General features: G+C 37.3%; 1 protein-coding gene across 2 annotated transcripts in view; it reads left to right on the forward strand.

The window, feature by feature from the left end:
- The window catches only part of LOC131683089 (uncharacterized), a 233,556-nt gene that overhangs the window by 97,239 nt on the left and 119,945 nt on the right, over window positions 1-16,372 (forward strand). The gene's annotated exons all lie outside the window — the stretch shown is intronic.

Raw genomic sequence — 16,372 nt, forward strand, 5'->3', positions numbered from 1 at the left:
TGATGCGTCTCCTACGTCTCCTACGTCTATCCGGTGCTCATATAGTGTTGTCCTGCCCAGCCTTCCTTCCGCTGTTGGGAACCTCGCAAGCGTTTCCTTAAGCTTGTACCGTCCGCTGTTTTGATGCCTCCAATCACGTTTCCTTTGCGCAGACTTAGCTGTTCGACGATCTCTACATTGTTGCCACCTAGAAGTGAGCAGTTCGCCCTGCTATCTAGCAGCGCTGTCATTTCTTTGCCCAGTATGCTAATGATTGCATGTGGGCGATTGTCTAGTCCGGGATTAATGATGATTGTATTTAGTAATCCTAGTTCGGTTGTATCAGTTCAGTTCTTAGTCGACCGTTACCGGTAGTAGACGTAGTTGAACGGCGCTACGCTACAAGTATTTATTTGATTAATTTAATTCAAGCCGCGCGCGATTTTCAAAAAAAATAGTCAGCATTATGTCGTGCAGTGTTCGATCGTAATGATCGTTTCTTATGGAAGTGCGAGTTTTGCAACAAATCGTATCACGCGGCCTGTGTAGGAGTGCAACGGCACCAAGAGCATCACATCACGTCTTTTATGATTCCTCTATGCTCGGATTGTCAGCATAATCTTAAAACAGGGATTGACACACGTAAAGTGCTTTTCCAACAGGAGCAGCTGTTTAATTTAATCAAGACGCAAATGGATTCCAATCTTCGAATGGCTGCTGACATCAAAAAGTTGAACGCATTTGGTGTACTGTTCGACAACATTGATCACCAGCTAAAAGAACCCAAGTAGCAATTTTTGTTTCAGTAACTATTTCATAACCAACAAAAACAAAAAATAGGTGCTCTTGCAACTGACATCTAACTTTCTGCGCGACCCAAAAAGCGGAGTTTTAGGCTGATTTTCAACTTAATTATGATTGAGCAAAACTGTAAAAACTAGTTCCCGTTTCGTTGCAATAACGATTCGAGAATAGCTAAATGAAATCATATTGTTGTCAATATGTTGAATGTAGGTCGCAACAAGATTATTAAATGTCGTTCACCTGGACTGTCAATCGCAACTGAAAAGTAACATCTTTTCATGCAAATAGTTAAGATTATGTTACCAGTGGAAATGAAAATGAAGACCAAGTCAAAATACATGTTGAATATTTAAATATGAACAGTAGCGTCATTCTTTATATAAAAAATTGCCAATGAAGCATTAAATTTTACTGCGCATCAGAGTCTATCGAGTGATATTTTATTCCACTTCTTATTATTTCACGCGCTCTTGGTGAAACCAAATTATAAATAGTATTTAAAAACAATTTTCAAGGGAAAAACGAATCCGAATATTAGAAATCCAATGCTATTAAATAAAACACACAATAATCATAAATCAGGAACATAAATTGCTTTAACGGTAGACTTTTATAAATGTTCGCGAGTCGGGTGAGGTTTTATTTCCAATATAATAGAAAATCTATATATATAAAAATCAATGTATGTTTGTATGTATGTCCGCTAACTACGTCTAAACTACAAGTCCGATCTTGATGAAATTTGGCATACGTATTCTTTTCCCCAAGAAGATGTTCATGGAATGTTTGGGGGGGGGTACGCTTAGCTTTAGGGGGGGGGGGGGTTGTTTTTTAGGCAAAGAATTATTTATATCTCCATATTTATTAGTATTTGACATATGTATTTCTCCCACTGAGCCGATGGATGATGGGAGTGGACCAAGAAAGGGGGGGGGGAGGGTTCTGAAGTAATCCTTATCTATTCATTCAATGTGATTATTAGCGATGAACTCAATTTTGACATAAGTATTCCTTCCACTAAGAAGATGGTCATGGGGTGGTTTTTGTGAACGATGGGAAGGGTGAGAAGTACCTAATCCGAGGAAAGGGGGGGGGGGGTGTACTGAAGAACTTTTTTTGTCTATATATATTATATATGATTTGGCACAAAAAGGGTGGACATGATTGTTGGTTTCGGAATCTGAAGGAGAGGGAGGGTTTCTGATGCAATATCTATCAATTACTTCAAAAATCTAAAATTTTGTTACATGTATGTTTACCAGCACATAAATGAAATGGCAAGAATTTATTTGATAGAGATCTATTACGCAAATGACAATATAATACTGATGAATTGCATGAATTTGTCGAAAATTAAATTGAAAATTGCACCTGCGATCGCTTCATCTGAAGTTAAATCAACATTGCTGGATTATGGACGAACAGCTCTGCCCTAAAACAGCCACTAAATCTTGCGCTTGCGGAAAACGTTACTTACAATATCAATCAAAATTCGGATGTAAGCAAAATGCTGAAAGAATGCAACACTGTTATATAGGACGAATTCACGATGACCCATAAAAGGAACTAATCGAATATTTGGTAGCGTGGTCCGCGATCTTCGTCAAATTTTATCCGTTAGTCGACACCTACTGATGAAATCAGTTCTTGCTTAAGGGGGTAGGATTATTGTTGAAAAAATATCGTGCTTAAAAAAATTGGCGATACCGAGAGTGTTAGTCAATTCAGACAATAATGCAACATTTAAGTAATATTTTCCTTAATGTTCACCGCAAAATATTGAAAATCTTCAGGAGACACCACGAATAAATGCGATGTACAGAATAACTTTAAATCTACTGAACCAAATTGTTTGAAATTTTGCACAGTTCTCCTTCATATCATATCATCATTAAAGATCATAACTTTGTTTACAAAAATAAGTTTCATGATTTTTTTTAGCGAAAATTGCATTTTTAGCTGCAGAATGCTATAAAAAAATTCAAATATTAAGAAAAAAAATAAAAGCTTCGATCAATACCTGGGGATACGTAGGAGAACTGTACAAACCTTGAAAACGATTGGTCCAATATATCTTGATTTATGATTTACACCACAAAGCAAGTTTTAAACGAGATGCCTCCAGAGATTTTCTGTCACTGCCTCAATTTTTAGTATTCTGCTATGATATTTGAAGAAATACTGTTCAATTGTGCAGTAAATATATGAAAAGTGAATGAATATACTAACACTCTCTGTATCGCCAAAATATTTTTTTAAATGCACCATTTTTTATGAATTAACTTTACCCACGTCCACCAACACTCCGTTATGTCTTCGTATCATTGGAAATATGTTTCGAAAACAGAACTTTTCACTGATGCATACTTTTATTGAATGATTCTTATAGTCACCTTCGCAGGTTAATTCGCCAAAAAAAGTTAGATATATGGGTTGGGAAAATGTTAATCGATGCAACAATAACTTGCACCACATTTCCACATGATTTTGTAACATAATACAATCTGTTGAAATTGACATCAATTTCATACACTACTCCATCCAAAATAAAATCGATGGTAATTCTGTTACGCATATAAATCTATGGATTATCGTATTGAATTATTTAATTCAGTCGATCCACCATGCTTTCAGGAGTATTGGTTTCATACGTTACCAACCCAGCAGTCTCCGTCAGACGGTTTTTATATTTAATCGAATATTTAATTTAATCGAAAAAATAAAGTTCTTTCTACGAATTTTTGCGATTAAGGAAGTTGCTTAAGGTGTAATTTGATAAAAAATATTCGAAAATTGACAATAACTTTGTTGTGTCGAGAGCTACAGATTCATCGTTGTTATAAAAATGTGTATTTTATCGCTTTTAACAACTTTGTAGAAGACACTTTTAATAATAAAAAGTAATCGTAAAAAGTTATATTCGAAAACTGTTTGGAGGGGTCTATCCCAAGCAAACCTACATATCTCGCTACTGTTACTATATAGAGCTTTAGTATCTTCAGTAAAGATTTTCACAATAATATTTTCTAGAACTTTACTGAAGACAGTGAGACATAAGCAACATGGCTTTCAAGCCATCCAGGGCCAACTTTAGGATGTGATTTGGGTGAGTTCAAAACAATGCGCTTTTCGAATAAATTTATATCAGTGAGCAAAGATTTTTATTTGTGAACTTCTATTATTCCAGCATACGTTTTGTCTCTAGCGAACAATTTTCAGTTCACATCAAAATATGCCTTTCCTTAGTATGACCCTGTACTTTACTAATCTTGTTGAAAACGTTCTAGTCGTATTCTTGTCATACGCACGTATCAGACACATGTCATCACAAACTTACACGTATTTATGAAAGGCATTCGCAACACTGAATTGACCAATTCATAACTAAAGTTCAGCAAAATAATAATTAAGTTGTATTTTTGTTTACATTACGTTGCGAAAATTCACCGATGACACTTCATGCGCTACACTTCATATTATACAGGCGTCTAACTGTACGGTGGCGCCAACTATAATATGTTTGGTGTATCGGAAAAATGTAAACATGTGACATGAATGATTATAACGAAATCTTTCTGTTGCCGCAGTAGTACACACCAAAAAATAATGAAATTTAAACGACATGTAAATCAATACGAATGTAAACATACAACCATTGAATCTTAAATTTGATTGAAAATTACGTCAAAATCAATTGGAGCATCAAACAGCATACAATTTTACACTTTCATTCGTGTAATATTACATGTCATTCATTTTACAACAATATTCGAGTAAAAATACATAGAAGTGCATTGGTTTTCCGTTTAAAGAAACTGTGATTTTCAATCCACGTGTAAAATTATAATAAAATTCGTTGAAGAAAGCAGGACAAGTCGTGTGTATTTGTGGTGAAACTTAATTTTACATTTATATTCATGCTCCAAATATGTGCATGAAAATAAACTTAAAATTACAAAATATTTTTATCTGTGTAGTATTAATACCAATAGTTGAACTAATGGGTTATACTCCTATGCGAAGCACAGGGAAATCTTATTACAATACACAATAAAAATAAACTATTTCCATTAAAATAGGAGCTATTTTAAACCAATGGCAAATCAAATGTATTTATACTTGCGCATCTTATAAAAATGAATGGATAGGAATTAGGACTCAATGGTTATAGGAACTGAAATCGATAATAACGCAACCAGTGTTACACATATGTTCCGTTAGTGGACCACGAGATAATAAATTGAAAAAGAAATTTAGTCGCAACTTTGATATTTTTCCAAAAAATAGGAACTGAGAGTATTTGATTGCTGCAATATTTTTCTCCTTAGTAATACATTTATCGATAAAAGGTGCTTTCAACGTTTTATTTTTATTTTGGATTATTTGACGGCTGAGTTAGCATGTGATCATAATTTTTTTCATTATTTCAGTTTTCGTAATCTTGTGAATCATTACAAATGGCAATCCATTGAACCGAACTTTCCCTAGTTCACCCAGTTCCACAGTTTTCAGTTATGGCATCTAGCTCATCAGTTATTGAGATTATGAGAAACATAAATTCGAATGGTATCGAAGCGCAAGAGCAGGCGGTCAATGCACATTACTCTTTTTCAATATTCGAACTAGGTTTCAATTAATCGATGGTCAGCCGTATGAGTTATTACACAACTAAAACTGAAACTAAAGGTGTTGCAAACCTTGAAGGGCAACATTTGGAAACAAGCAGTTCTCTACAACTTTTTTGAAGAAAAACACAGAATTTATAGGATGCCATGGAGTTTCTAGGATATCTTCAGGCCACTCATCATACCGACAACATCGTTTTGTTTGTTTTTCATACCCATTTAACCAAAAATTAGCCTCGTCTAAAAAAGTAGTTGTTTTATGTAAAATATCAAAATTCGAGAACATAGTTCAAGCGCAGATTTTTTCATGGGGAGTGGATCTAAAAATGCCGGAATTTTGTCTACACGGTTTGTTGACGGCCCCCTTTCCGGATGGAGTTCTCAAGAATTTTTTGCATTCATAGACAAAATGTCATTCAGCAAAACAATTACAAAAAATGAAAATTGAAAATTAACATATGGACTAGTATTTTCAGACGCTTCACATATTAAACAAGGAATTTTCTAAATAGTATTACTCCTAAGATAACGTTATTTTGTTTTCGGAAGGTACTCTAAGTAAATGATTTGTTTCAAATTCATACTACTCGATCCACCCATCTTGTTCTTAGTTCCAAAATTATTTTCTAATATATTAATTATATGATCTGTGTGGAAAGGATTTAATCGTTTCGTTTAAAATCAGTAATAACATACCTGCTATTTGTTTATATTTTCCAAAACACCGAACATTTTATAGTTGGCGCCACCGTACAGTTCAATGCCTCTATAATGTCAAGTGGAGCGCATGAAGTGTCGTCGGTGAATTTTCGCAATGTAATGCCAACAAAAATACAACTTATTTTTCGTTTTGCTAAACATTAGTTGTGATTTTGTTGATCCAGTGTTGTGAAAACATTTTGTTAATACATGTGAGTTTGTGCTGAAAGGCGTAATGATGGTATGTGACGGATACATACGTATAACACGAATATGACTTTGTAAACTGAAACGTTTTAAGTAAAAATCTTGGTGTTGGACAAATGTGGAATTGTCAAAATATATATCACAAAATCAAAATCGTAACTAAATTTCAACAAACTCTTCAGCATCAGCAATCAGTTCAGAACATTAATGACCATGTTATAGCTGGCAACATAAATGACCATTTGGTGACAAAAGATGTTATTAAATAACCTTGATGTTATCTATGTTCAACCAGTGCAACAAAAATAACTTTATTGTTTTCTCGTTGCAACATAGTTTGGACTTAGACGATTAAAACTAGTTGCGATTTGCTACTTGGGAAGCGGTGACTAATGTAAATAATATCACCTGCGCGAAAGTTGATTATGCGGTGTCAACATTATCGCGCACTATGGAAAACAACGCGGTCAATAAGGCCGATGAGCTCGTTGTTTTAAAAAATCATATAACGTCATTATTCAACATATCTATGGAATCCACAAGGAAGCGCATTGAGGAGTACGTGGTGGAGCTCACAACTGACCTGACTCGTGAGCTAAACAAAATATGCTGCGAAGTTCAAAATTTAAGCGTAATAACCATTGACATGGTGTCTCAATGTAACGAACATACCGGTAACCAGGCGTTTTCTGTTCGTGATGCTCTTGACGAAATAAAATCACAAGCCAGCGCTGTTGGCGACGATATTTTAGACGAAGTAAGGGCAATTGCCGCGACAATTAGTACCCTGGAAACCAGTGTTAATAATGCTCGTTTGACACCTGCGGTGTCTCCCCCCAGTCTGATGGACGAATTGACCGTCGTTTCAAATAAAACTGCTATCTCAGGTTCGCAGCATAATCAAGTGGCAAAAGATGGATGGCGCACACTTGGTTCGAAAAGAGTGCGGCGCTCCGACTGGTCAGAATATGACTTACGTAAACAGCGTCGTATGAAACAACAAAAAGAGAAAGATAAAGCAGCAAAGAGTAAAAAATCGAGAAGAAAACAGGGTACAAGATACAGCAATATCAACAGTAATAACAATAACAACTACAACAACAAAGATAGCAAGTGCAATAAGAACAGGAAGCGCAATAAGTACAACAATAACAATAATCACAACTACAACCAAAATAGAAACAACAACAATAGCAACAAAAACAACAGCTACAAGTCCAATAATACCACCAACAACTTCAATAGAAACAGGCACAACATAAATAATAACGACCACAACGGAAACAGAAACAACAACATTAACAGCAGTAACAACAACAGTAACAACAACAACAACAACAATAATCACAGAATAAGCAACTACAACAGAAACAGCAACTACAACAGAAATAACAACAACCACAACGAAAACAGAAACAGCAGTTACAGCAACAACAACAGAAACAGCATTTGCAATAGAAACAACAATGGTCTTAACAACAATCACCATAACAATCAACATCATTGTTCATCTTGCTCCTGTGAACGTTCGTGTTTTCGCCAATTTTAACGCACTTCTCAGAGGCAGACCAGGACAAGCATGACGCAGCTGGTAACAGTACAATAGTTTTAAACAATATTTTAACGAATAACGAATCACAACCAACTTCTTCGAAAGCCACTGAAATTTTGGTTTATTGTCAAAATTTTAATAGAATGAGGAGCGCCGTAAAGATGAACGAAATCCATAAGAATATTTTGGGCTCCTCATTTTCGATAATTCTAGGTACCGAAACAAGTTGGAATGAGGATGTAAAAAGTGAAGAGGTTTTTGGTAGTGACTATAATGTTTTTAGAGATGATCGTGATTTACGACTAACCCAAAGAATGTCAGGCGGAGGAGTTCTCATCGCAGTTTCATCTATATTTAATTCCGATCTTATTGTCTCACCAAAATTCAAAGAATTTGAACATGTATGGGTTAAAGCACATATCGCTGATGAAATCCACATTTTTGTCTCAGTGTACTTTCCACCGGATCTAGCTTGTAAATCAACATATGAGATTTTCTTTCAAGCAGCTGAAGAAATAATCTCTAATTTTCCTCCAGAATTTAAAGTTCATATTTATGGTGATTTTAATCAGCGCAACTTAGATTTTATTCCTGACTCTGAAAATGAGAGCATTCTACTTCCTGTCGTTGGTGAAAACGAAACATTACAATATATGTTTGAGAAAATTGCATTGCTAGGACTCAATCAAATAAACCATATAAAAAATCAACGCAATCGTTATTTAGATCTGCTATTAACAAACATTAATGAAGAGTTCTGTGTTGATGAATCTCATTCTCTTTTATGGAAAAATGAAACGTTTCACACAGCAATAGAATTCTATTTTTGTGTACAAGAATCATAATTTCATTGATGGTGACTTCGAGGACGTCTTCGATTATAGAAAAGCAAAATTAAGCAGTGCTAATTGGCAGTCCCTTTCAAAGAATCAAGTGAACGTTGAATGTGCGATCTTTTATAATATTTGGAGATCTTTTATAATATTTTATGGCAAATAATACAGGAGGAAGTTCCACTCTTTAGATGGGAAAGAGGGTGAAACTTCAAAAGATATTTGTAATCTCTTCGCAACATTTTTTCAATAAACTTATTCTAACTATTCAGACAATGATCGTGACTTTGAATATTTTTCTTATTTTCCTGATTATCCAAGGGATGTTGGTGTCAGTCACATTAATGTTCATGATATCTTGTCTGGTCTCAATGATCTAGATGCCACTAAAGGCTCAGGACCTGATGGAATTCCACCTGCTTTCATAAAGAATTTAGCAACTGAGCTTACGTCACCTTTATTCTGGCTGTTCAATAAGTCACTAGAATGTGGTATTTTCCCAAAGGATTGGAAAAAATCTTTTTTAATACCTATTTATAAATCGGGTAAAAAATCTGATATTCGCAATTATCGTGGAATTGCCATTCTGTCTTGCTTTCCCAAACTTTTCGAATCCATCATAAATAAAACCATTTTCAACCAAGTCAAACATAAAATAACAAATTCACAACATGGGTTTTTTAAAGGCCGTTCAACTAGTACAAACCTTTTAGAATTTGTTGATTACTCGTTAAATGCCATGGATAAAGGAAATCATATAGAAGCTCTTTACACTGACTTCAGCAAAGCTTTCGATAAGCTGGACATTCCCATGTTAATATTCAAACTTGAAAAATTGGGAATCGAGATGAGACTCCTCAATTGGATTAAGTCGTATTTAACAGATCGTCAGCAAATAGTAAAATTCTATGAGATGAAATCTGATATGATTAAAGTTACTTCGGGGGTTCCTCAAGGTTCACACTTAGGACCTCTTCTTTTTATTTTATATGTCAACGACATCTCTCTTATTTTAAAAAACCTTAAGATTCTCATATATGCGGATGATATGAAGCTATTTTTAGAAATTAGAAATAATAATGACTATAATGTTTTTCACAGTGAAACACAAATCTTTTATACATGGTGTTGCAAATGCTTACTGGAATTAAATGTTAAAAAATGTAATCTCATGACTTTTAGCAGAAAACAAATCACGGCTTCCGTGTCAATTACAATAGGTAATCAAACCGTTCAGAAATGCGATAAAATAAGAGATTTAGGAGTTATCTTAGATAAAAAATTAAAATTTGTGGAACATTACAACACAATTGTTCATAGAGCTAGTAATATGCTTAATTTTATAAAACGCTTCGGATATCACTTTCAAGATCCTTACACAATTAAAACTCTTTACGTAGCATATGTTCGGTCTATTTTAGAATATTGTAGTATTGTTTGGTCACCATTCATAAAAAAACACGAAGTGAGAATTGAGTCAATCCAAAAACAGTTTCTATTATATGCACTACGCAAGTTAAGATGTACAGTATTCCCTCTTCCATCTTATGAAGCACGTTGTATGTTGATAGATATTCAAACATTGAAAGAACGTCGGGACTATGCTATGATCTCGTTTCTAAACGATATCGTCATGCAGCGAATTGACTCATCTTACATATTGTCAAAATTAAATTTATATGCTCCTACTCGTCAATTACGCAATAGAAATTTGTTCGTGATAGGTCATCACCGTACAGACTATGCTAAATTCGGACCACTAAACCAGATGATGGCTGTGTATAACGAGCATTGTGAAAGTATTGACCTTACCATGCCCCGAACAAGTTTAAAACAGTTTTTCAACTGTTTACGGCATCATAGTACATAGAAATAGTTTACAGGATAGTACATAAGAAATTAATATTTGTATAATTTAGTCTACACTTGATTGACGAAATAAATAAACAAAGTATCGGAGGAGTTTTCTATTGGTTGCGGAGCTTCCTTACCCTCTATTGCAGATTCCCCGCGGTGGCGTTACCCGCATCTGTCCGACACGTGATGCAGCTGCGTAGAGAGTATCCCTTTCGTCCACAACGATAGCAGAAGAGAATTGCCTGTGGTTTTGCACAGTCCATGAAACTATGTCCTTCCTCATCGCAGTTCCAGCAGATCATCCCCGTCCATTTCTGGTCTATCGGTTCTAGTCTGCCTTCCACCACTCTGTCTTGCTCGCCTCGTGTTGAGTTGTGCGGAGCTTGCAACTCCCGAGAGTGGTGCTGCGCAGGCGGAGGCTGCTGTCTCTGTACCTGGTTGCTGTACAGGCGCTGTGTCTGCTGCGTGAGTGGTTGTGGTGCGTATTGTCTGTGCTGCTGTGCGACGTTCGCCTTCTCCAAATTTTGTGCTGACGTAAATGGTGGTCTAGCGTTCCTCGTTGTCAACTGCATCTTCAGCGCGCTGACTTGCTCCGTAAGCTGGTCTATCTTCAGCTGCCAGTATCCGTCATCATGATGCGAGTGTGCTCCTTCTTCATCGAGCGAGGAATTTTGCCCGTCGACCAATCCACCTGCTGAGTTTTCCTCCAGCTCTACTGTGTGTACCCTACCAAACCGTGGTTGATGCTGCATTGCCGGTGCTGGTCTTGGTGCAACAGTGGGTGCTGCGAAACTAGGTTCTAAAACCGCACTGTGCGGAATAGGAACCCTGCGTTGCCTGTTCAGAAGTATCCACGTTTCATCGTAGCTGGTGCAGATCTCCACCATTTCCTGTATAGTGTGTGGTCTGGCTGCGGTCACGATCGCTGCATAATCGGCGTTCGCGTTTTTCTTCACGATGAAGAACTTCTTTTCCTCGCACATCGGTGGCGTAACGAACCGAAATAGTGCTGCGATGTCTCGATAATATTTCGAAAATGCCTCGTTGGGTCCTTGGAATCGGAAGCAAGCCTCAAGGCGCAAAATCTGTGCATATCCGCTGGGTAGGAATTCCTTCCGTATCTCCCGTTTGAATGCCTCCCAGGAAAGTGATGTGTGCTGCGCCATGGCCCGTGCGTACCAATCCAAAGCATCTTCCTGTAACAGATGTTTGATCGATGCCAACAAGGTGTCGTCGTTCATCCCTTCCGATCTAGCGAATGTTTCAAGAATATATTTAGCGACGTTGTGTCCTTCTCTCCCCGAAACTTGAATGGCCAGTTGTGTACTGCTTTCGTTGTGCGCCTGTCGTCACCCCGATCGCTCGCCGGTGTGGTGTCTCGCCGCAGTAGATGTTGCAGTAAATCATCGCGCAGCTGGTTGTACTCTTCCCATACGTTCCTGTTGCCTCTCGTGCCGCTCGCTGTTCCTGCTCGGTCGTTTCGTCCTGATCTGCGTTGATTTTCGATCGAATTCCAGCCGGCTCTCTCCTCTTCTTGTTGATCCTCGAAGCGTGAATTGTCCCACCGCTCGTGATTGTGAAAACTTCTGGGAATCGGTGGAATGTCCAGTGGTGGTGGCGTGTAATGTGACTCTGTCGTGTCCCGTACGTGATTACTGTTGATGCGTCTGCCGGAGAATTCCAATTCGAGCGCACCTTGCCTTCGGCCCGCAGATAGTAACGAACTGGATGCCGGAAGCGTTGTATGTTGACTGCTTCTTCTGCTGTGTTCTCTCGACGCGTCCGGTCCAGTCGCCCTGGCGCCATCATCGTCTTGCGTTGGATCGTTCTCGTCCGCTAGCAGCTGCCGATTGGTTTTTGGCACTGCCCCTCCTGCACTTCCATAACCTGCCACACTCACTGGATTGGTTAAAGCACTGTTCACGTCACTGATTTACACTCTGACAAGCGCGTCGAGCGATCTGTGCGCGTCTACTAGGAAACCCGGCGGCTTGAGACATGCCAACCTGTTCCTATAATAAACGAGTCGCGACCGTAATTGACTTACATTTTGCTTGTCTGTACTCTGAAGAGCAGGTCCGACAGCTTTCTTTAGCTCATAAATCGCTACCTGACAGGATTCTATATTAACAGTTGGACTCATAATGTGATCCGAACTGTTGTGAAAAATGTTTCGGGTCCGGTTATCTTGAACTGCGGCCCTCAACTTTTGAACTTTGACTCTATGAGTCATAGAACCTAGATTAACCATGTGACGTAATGCCAACTCGTAGTTGAGCTCTTCGTCATTTGGATGGGTGAAGTCCATCCTAAAAGTTTCTTAATGGATCGCAAACCAAATAAACTTAATTACTACCACAAATCTTTAATGTTACACTAATCTACCAATTGGCTCCAATAAACATGTGGGATTTTATGTTGGGCGCCATTGTAACAAAATTGGCTTTCAACTCAAAGCATACGGAGAATGCACAATAATCCCAAAATATGTATTTAATAGCAAGGGCTAATAAGGGGAGGTGAGAATGTTAATCGTGTGCACGCTTACCTGATGATGCTGACGTCGTTAAACTTGCTCCGGTAACTTGATGAATCCAGACAGGGTACTGCTTTCGCTGCTGGATCTGAAGGCACCTCACGAGTCTTGAGGGTTCCTCTATCACTTATGTGGTCCTGTGGATTCTTCGTTCACTCCTAGGCCGATTCACCCGCCAAACTACCGCCCCAAAGCGGCCACGTGTCACAGGTGCAACCCTCCGGAAGGCGATGGTGCGGGAAATATACTGTTTGCCTACACTGCACATGCACTGAGTTTTGCGTGTTTTATCACTTCCTCCGGGTGAGATCCCGCGCGCGGAAAGGACACTCAACTAAAGCATTTACTATGACCTGTGTCGTCCATGGAATTTCCTGCAGGCTTGCTCACACGTTTTTTCAGTAGCTTTGTTCCCACTTCCTTGCCGGAGGCCGGCAGCAAATCAATCACCGCCTATTTCCCGAAAACTCTCTCGCCACAAACGAGCACTGATTTGCAGACTTTCCCCTTTGTTTTAACCAGCTGCTGCTCAGTGTGCAGGACACCGATTTGTCACAAGTGGCCACACTAACTAACGGTAGAACAATTATGTCCTGAACGACGCGAGCGGTACGGGAACACCGGGCGACGCGAGCAGTACGAAGACACGTGTAGTTGCTTAAATATCACTCGCGGATTTTCGTGCTTAACTTCCTCCGGATCGAGAACGGCAAAAGCGAAAACCTTGTACAAGCAGCTAAAGTTGCGCGTTTGTGCCGCGGATTTTGTGCTTGGCTTCGTCCAGAAGGCAATCCTAGCCATGAGCGGTGTCAGTCCGTTCGTCAGGCCGCTTCGCAACGGTCCGCTGTTCTCCGCCCCCGACCGTGCTCGGTCAACTCTTTTCTCAGACTCCACCGCGGTGAGAAACACCACCGCTCTCGACCGTACTCGGTCAACCCTTTTATCAGACCACCTATTTTTATTTTGTCACCCGTTCTTCCGGGGATTTGTTTTCAAGCAAATCGTGCAGCGATATTTTGTTTTCAAGCGGGCTGTCAAATGCCCACCTCTTGCAGTACACACTAATCTCTTATTCCCCCCTTTTGAAATTTAAATTACACATTTTACTGTAACAGTGATTCCCTCAACGAAGATAGATATATCCAATTGGCCGATATCAGCAGATTTTCAAATGGCGGATCCGCAGTTTAATACGCCTAACCATGATGTACTCATCGGTGTATCCAAGTTCTTCCGTTTGCTAAAATCGGGATTTTTCCAAATGGCCGATGACCTTCCGGATCTTCAAGAGACCCATTTCGAAAGGGGAGTCGCTGGAGATATAGGAAATTCATATTTGAGACACCCCATCTCGAAGCTATCAATCCTTCCGATTGAGGACAACCGGTTTTCTAAGTATGAACATCCTAATAATTCTGGGAATCCATCCCAGCCCGGGGAAGCCTCTGTTCAGCGCTAATCACTGCCAAGTAAAATTGTCCACACCAAATGCACCAAACCGAGAAAAAATTGATCTGGGCAAAATAAATTTTTGTGGCAAATTTTGCGTGGAATGCCCCATATATATATATATATATTATATTATATATATATATATATTATATATATATATATATATATATATATATATATATATATATATATATATATAGTATATATATATATATATATATATATATATATATATAATATATATATATATATATATATATATATATTATATATATATATAATATATATATATATATATATATATATATATATATAATATATATATATATATATATTATATATATATATATATATATATATATATATATAATATATATATATATATATATATATATATATATATATATATATATATATATATATATAATATATATATATATATATATATACTATATATATATATATAATATATATATATATATATATATATATATATAATATATACTATATATATATTTGAGTGACAAGAAAAAAATGACCCTTATCGACCCACCTCAAATTCGATTCCTAGTCCCACCAGGAGAACTTGTTCCAAATTTGAAGCAAATCGGATAAGTCTGACTACTGGACCAACGTGCCTGAGGTTTATATAGGATCTTTCGTCAATTTAAATCAAGAAAACCCACTAGTGCGCATTTTCGCCGCTAGGTGGCACTGTATGGATCGTATTATCACTGTAAGTGAAAATAAGAAAGACAATTTAATCGTCTACAACATTGTCGAAGACTGCTAGTCAACTTGGCTTTGTTAAATGAAGCTATTAAACTTTTAACGAAGTGATATCTGAATCAGTTTTGCATGGGGCCTAGCAGTGCATGGTTGTGTATCGGTACTTGATTCCCACCAACTATGCATTTTTGTTTGATAATGGTTAGATTTAACTGAATAGTATGTTCTGAAGAATTGTAGTATATGATACGAGCTATGTTTTGGTTAGAAAACTTTAGTTCCACCTGTGACAGCATAGAGGGCGCCAACACTTTTCAACGGAGAGAGATAGGCATTAGCGTCTTCTACAAAGCTGTAGAACAGGCATTTTTTAGTAATTCTTCCGAACATCTCGATATTCTATCTCTCTTCTATTAAAAGTTAGTGTTGGCGCCCTCTATGCGGTCACAGGTGGAACTAAAATTTTCCAACCAAAACATAACTCATATCATGTACTACAATTCTTCTGAACTTACTATTGAGCCAAATCTAACGGTTATTTCACAAAAATGTTTAGTTCGTATGAATCGAGTACTGATACACAACCATGCACTGTTAGGCTCCATACAAAACTGACTCAGACATCACTTCCTTAAAAGTTTAATAACTTCTTTTAACAAAGCCGGATTGACTAGCAGTCTTCGACAAAGTTGTAGACAATTAAATTACCTTTCTTATTTTCACTTACAGTGATAATACGACGCATACAGTGCCACATAGCGGCGAAAATGCGCACTAGTGGGTTTTCTTCATGTAAATTGACGAAAAATCCCATACAAACCTTCAGGCACGTTGGTCCGGTAGCTAGACTTATCCGATTTACTTCCAATTTGTAGCAAAGACTCCAGGTGGGACTAGGAATCGACTCAGGGGTGGGCCGATTGAGTTTTCAAAAGTTCGTTTATTTTCTGAGCAGTCTTTATATATATATATATATATATATATATATATATATATATATATATATATATATATATATATTATATATATATATATATATAATATATATATATATATATATATATATATATATATATATATATATATATATATATATATA

Source organism: Topomyia yanbarensis, chromosome 2, assembly GCF_030247195.1.
Source record: "Topomyia yanbarensis strain Yona2022 chromosome 2, ASM3024719v1, whole genome shotgun sequence".
In the NCBI taxonomy this organism is placed as follows: domain Eukaryota; kingdom Metazoa; phylum Arthropoda; class Insecta; order Diptera; family Culicidae; genus Topomyia; species Topomyia yanbarensis.